Raw genomic sequence first — 5858 nt, 5'->3', positions numbered from 1 at the left:
AAATAAATGCATGAAATAATATTGTAAAATACTAAAAATTCTATGTAAAAAGAAAAAAGTATGACCAACCACTATTACATTAAAAAGTATGATGAGGCACTATCATCATTTTTGGAAATTGGGTATTGGCATCAGATCTAGGTTTAAATCTCAACTCTACTACTGAATGCCTAGGTCACCTGGGGCAAATTAGTTAACTTTTCATTTTTTGTTTGTTTATTTATTTGACTTTTCAGAGTCTTCATTTTCTTATCTATAAAACAGGAGAAAATCTCCTCTAGAGAGTTGTGATACCTTGGATAACACTGGTAGTAACTGCTCAATGATTGATAACTACCTCTGTAATGAAGTTATATTTGTTGCTTGTGGTCTTAGGGACACAAGAGATTGTACCAGGATTTCCAACCACTTCCTTTTTGAAAATTTTAAACATTAAAATTTAGAAATAATTTCAAAATTGCAGGAAAGTTGATGTAAGAAGAATGATACAGCAGCACCATGTTCTCCTTGCCCAGATTCACCTATCATTACCATTAGCGCTCCTCTCTCTGTCTCTATGTCTCTGTCTCTGTCTCTGTCTCTTTCTCTTTCTCTCTGTATACATATTCATATTTTTTCTGAACCATTTGGGAGTTAAATTATTTATAACCTCTAAATACTTTAGTGTGTATTTTACTGGAAGGATATGCTTTTATGTAACCACAGTAGTTATCAACTTCAATTTAATATTGATACAATAACTTTATCTAACTTCCATATTCCAATTTTGTCTATTGACCCATGAATGACCTTTATACCATTCCTGTTTTTTGGGATCCAATCTAGGATCAAGTAAGCATGTAACTGCCATGTCACTTCAATCTTTTTAAATATGGAAACATTTCTGCTGACTTTGTCTTTTATGGCATTTACAGTTCCCACCTCCCTTTTTTTCACTAGAATGGACTTTATTTGGAGTTTCTTCATGACTAAATTCAGGTAATGCATTCTCAGTTGGAATACTACATGGTTATTCTGGGTCTCCCTCAGGGTTTCATACTGAGAAACAACTTTTCTCACCGGCAGTGTTCATTTTGATGATTTGGTCATGCTGATGTCCAATTTCCTCACTGAATTGTTATTCTTTTTGCTGTGCAATTAACAGACAATATGTGGGTTAATACTTTAAGATCACACAAATATCTTATTCCTAATTGAAATCAATTGATGTTTCTTAGTGGGATCGATATTTACTATGATGGGTGAAAAATGCTGCTTTTCCAATGCTAGCACTTTCATAGGACTCATTAATTCTAGAGTTTGTTGTAAACAAAATCCTTCCTGACAGAATTTTATTTACTTAGCTATTTAGTTATGTGCTTATCACTGGCATGGACTAAGGCTTTCTATTTTTCAACATTTTCAATTTTGTTTTGTTTTGTTTTTGAGACAGAGTCTTACTATATAGTTCAGGCTTGTCTTGAACTCACTATGGAGGCTCAGACTGGCCTTGAACATGTGGCAATCCTCCTGCCTCGGCCTCCTAAGTGCTTGTATTACATGTGTGCGCCACCACACCCAACTAATATTTTATAATCATCATCATCATCATCATTATTTTCGTTCTCAGTTTGTCCCAGATTAGATCTATGCTTCTTCAAGGTGATTCCTGTCTTTGTAACATATCAGGACATTTGTATACCCATGCACTTCCTTAATTTCTGCATACCAATGTGTTTCATGCTCAAGGTATGCCTTCCTAATCTAGTCCTGGGCTCAGCCATTTCTGTAAGAACTCTGCTGCAACAAGATCTTTTGACTCACCTTGCTGCTGTTTCTATTACATCACAACTAGGTCAGTCATGTAAACACTAAAGCTATATTTGCTAGATTTATATGGAAAGATACATCTCTGGGAGCACAGGATACTTTCTGGAGAGTAACTGAAACAAAGTTAACTAGATAGGTAAAAGTTTCTATGGCAAACAAATGAGAATCAATGAGTAGTTCTGATCACAATCTCTATTTGGAAAGGAAAGAGGTGGGCTTGAAGATTGACTTAGCAAAGATTGGGTTTATTTTCTGGGGACAGGGCAGTTTAGACAAGGAAAGTATATATTTAGTTTCTTTATATTGATTAAAAAATCATATATAATTCCTCTCACATAATTTCTATATTACAGGACAGCAATAGCTGAGACAAAAACAACAGAAATTTCAATTTTACTTTGTCCAGGTAACATTGGTTTCTTTTTATTTTTCAATTGTATGTGTTTATAATTTTTAAATATAAGAAGTAAAATAAAAGTTATCTTAGTTTCTGGGCATTCTTATTCTCAGTTATTCTATTAACACCTGAAAATGTTAAATTTGCTTATTTAGTTTTGTTTTTTTTGGTACCGGGGATCGAACTCACAACCTTGTGCTTGTCAGGCAGGCACTTATGCCACTGAGCTAAATCCCCAGCCCTAGATTTCCTTATTAACATATATTTTTTTGGCTAAAATTTATTTTCAAAAAGTTCAATTCACAAGTTCATTTTTGCCACTTACAGTCTTAACAGTAGCTTAAACATTTGTATGTTCTAGCAGCAACAAAAACTTATTTTTGATTTTATAAGAAAATACATGCCAATTAATAGCCCATAGCACTCATCTAACCTATATTTGTACAGCAAAGCATATTTAATTATATACTCCTTGTTGGTCCAATGCTAGTGTCATGATTTATGTTGGTGGCCCCCAGGCCTCATGCACTTCTAATTGGTTCATTGTTTAGCACTTGGATTGGGGGGGTGAGTGCTACACTGGTTCTAGGGGTGGAGCCAGGATGTGATGTAATGGCAGGAAGAAGGAATGTCTTACTCTCTTGCGGGTTTCTGCCTTGCTGTTTGCAGCCACCATGAACTGCAGCCCTGCCATGCCAGCCTGCCTTGGAGCCAACTGAGTGTGGACTGAAACCTCCAAAAACTGTAAGAAAAACCTTTCCTTTCCCAACTTTGGGCTTCAGGTATTTTGTCTCAGCAATGAGTAAAAAGTAACTGTAGCTAGTTTTGTTGGCACAGATCTACTGTTATTATCAAAGCAAGTAGACCTATAAGCATGTATGACCCCCAAATTGATATTCTCAGATCTGATTCTTCTCCAAGTACAGTCCAAACTGACTTAAACAGACCACTTGAGTACCTTGGGACAATTTAAACTGGTTTTTTGCTCTCTTTTGACCAGGCAAGCAATCTTGTGCTTGGCTAGACAAATTATTAGGTGAAGACCTTTCTGTCTGGTGAATCGGATGAGGTCTGTGATTGTTAAGTTGATGTCCAGGGATGATTAACAGCAGGACTTTCTAAATCTCAGTGAAATGCAAGTAAGGGGTTGTCACATTCTAGAAATTGAATAAACATATCTTATGTGGAGCACTAGGACTACTGAACAGAAGTGAAAGAGGCAGGTTCTAATTCAAGGTGGAGACTGACTTGTCAGGCACTGGAGCCCCTCAATATACACCTGCTAGGCAGCCCATGAGGAGGGCAAGCTGAGAGTGGTGACTATACGTTGGGAGTGGCAGCTGTCACTGATGTCCTTTCTCAGGCTTAATGTTAAGACAGAAGATCTCTGAAATCTTCTCCAACTTGATCATAACCTCTAATTGGGAAAGAAAAAGGTGGGCTTGATGATTTCCTCATCCTAAGAGATGCATCATGTCTTGACTGGTGTCCGAGCCTGCCACACCTGTGGCATCAGTTTCTTCCACTGATTTACTTTGATTTTTTTTTTTTTTGCCAGAACTGACTGCAAAAAAAATAAATAAGTAATGCAAGAAATTGATTTGAGCCTCATCTCCTTTCCCGGGCCACCCTCTAGTGGAAGTGAATTGAAATTATACAATGGTCCACAAACATTGAGCTGAATAAAAGGGCAAAAGATGGCTAAATGAGTTTGGAGGTGAGGGAATCACAGAGCTGGAAGGCATTGAAAAATCTTTGTGTCCAAAGAACTTCGTTTTCAGGAATGAAATGGGCAGTCAGTAGTTATTCCAAAATAATGCGACCACTCCATTCTAACCATCTTTAAAGTTGTGAAAAATGAACAAAAGTTTTTGTGTAGAGAAATGGAAGTTGAGGGAGATGGTCTTCATCCAAGTGACAATTCTGTGATGTCAAGTGACTTTTTAGCCAGTTCTGAATATAAGATGAGGTTATAAAGAGGTATGACATCTTAAGGTCTACAATAGATAAGCCCTCTAGTTGTAAATATAGAAATATTCTAAGTAGCATGCACCAATCCAAATAAAAATCTTAAAGTGCCTTTTATTTGGCGATGCTCCTGGGTGGATCTTGATGTTTTAAATCAGTAACAATGACCTTCTAAATGATATGCTGCTCTATTGCTAGTATACGAATGTGTTAAATAACTGATTGGTTTTCTTACTGATCTGCAATTAAGTTTAGCAATACCATGTTGCTTAATGAGGTTTTTATTTCATGATAGCAACAACAGCTTCCAGCTGTGCCTTACTCCATCCTTTTATGTTCATTATTTCATATTTTTATTTTAATTTTGAGACAAGGTCTCTCTAGGTTATCCAGACTGGCCCCAAATTCGAAATTCTCTTGTCTCAGTCTCCTGAGTACATAACTTTAAGTGGAATCTAACCACAATACCAAATTTTTTCTTCTTTTTTAATAACAACATTATTATTATTATTATTTGGCACTGGGGATTGAACTCATGACCTTGTGCTTGCCAGGCAGGAGCTTATGCTGCTGAGCTAAATCCCTAGCAAATAACAGCATTATTATGACATTCCATTAACCACTAGACTTACACCATAACAATTCAGTAGTTACCACCATTCCTTTCAAGCATGGGGACAAATTCTTCTTTTAATAGTCTTTCCTTTCTCTTTGAATTTACAGGGTTATTCTTTTCCCACACATTTTTACCCTAATAAAATATGTTTTTATTCTTGAAAGTGTTTATATTAATCATCCTGTTGTACTTCTTTGAAGCAATTTACAGTAATGTATGTGAAACTTCAAATGATTTTTAATTTCCCACGGCAGTAATGCTCTAAATTTTTCTCCTGAATTGAATTAGCTTTCAAATGTTATCATTACACACTCAACACAAATGTTTATAATTGTAGTCAATAATGATTAAGTATGAAAATTACATTTTTATTGGAAATCCATTTCTAAATGAAGTACATAGGACTTTTGTCAGGGTCTATGGCAGGCTTCTAATGAGGGTCAAGGGGTGCCTATTTGGTTCTATGTGGTCACTCAGGTCACATAGTAATAGCTCCTCTTTGCATTCTTACTGGTCAACCCTTTGCTAACCAGTTCCGTCTTCTGCCTTTCCCACACCTTTCTCCTACCTTACTTGGCAGATGATATTTCTGCAAATTATCATGTTGTATGGCTTTCAAGAATGGAAAGGAAGCAAGCAGCTCCCCTCCCTAGTAAGCAGCTGTGGTGTGGCAGACTGCGGCCCTTCCAGGGGGAGAACCACCAGTATCTCCTGAGAACTGCACCATGTTGGAACTTAGGAAGTGGGAAACCAAGCAAGCAGCTCCCCTCCCTGGTAAGCAACTGCACTGTGGCAGACTATGGCCCCTTCAGGGGCAGAACCACCATTGCCTTCTGAGATCCACACCATGTTGGAATTTAGGATGCTGGGAAACCAAGCAAGCAGCCTGCCTCCTTGCTAAGCAATAATGAACCTACTGGTGCACGGCCTAGAGTCAAACATCCCACTTCCCCTACCCCCCTTTCCTTGTCCCCCCATTAGCAAATGGAAACCACAAATCTGAGCATCACTTGGGAGGTTGACCATAGCAAATAAGGGGGATTTCCTTCTACCATCTCTTTGAAGGCA

The sequence above is a fragment of the Cavia porcellus genome, unplaced genomic scaffold (genome assembly GCF_034190915.1).
Source record: "Cavia porcellus strain 051 isolate PalLab524CR breed Dunkin Hartley unplaced genomic scaffold, mCavPor4.1 scaffold_3, whole genome shotgun sequence".
Taxonomy (NCBI): domain Eukaryota; kingdom Metazoa; phylum Chordata; class Mammalia; order Rodentia; family Caviidae; genus Cavia; species Cavia porcellus.
This window is presented reverse-complemented; position numbering follows the sequence as displayed.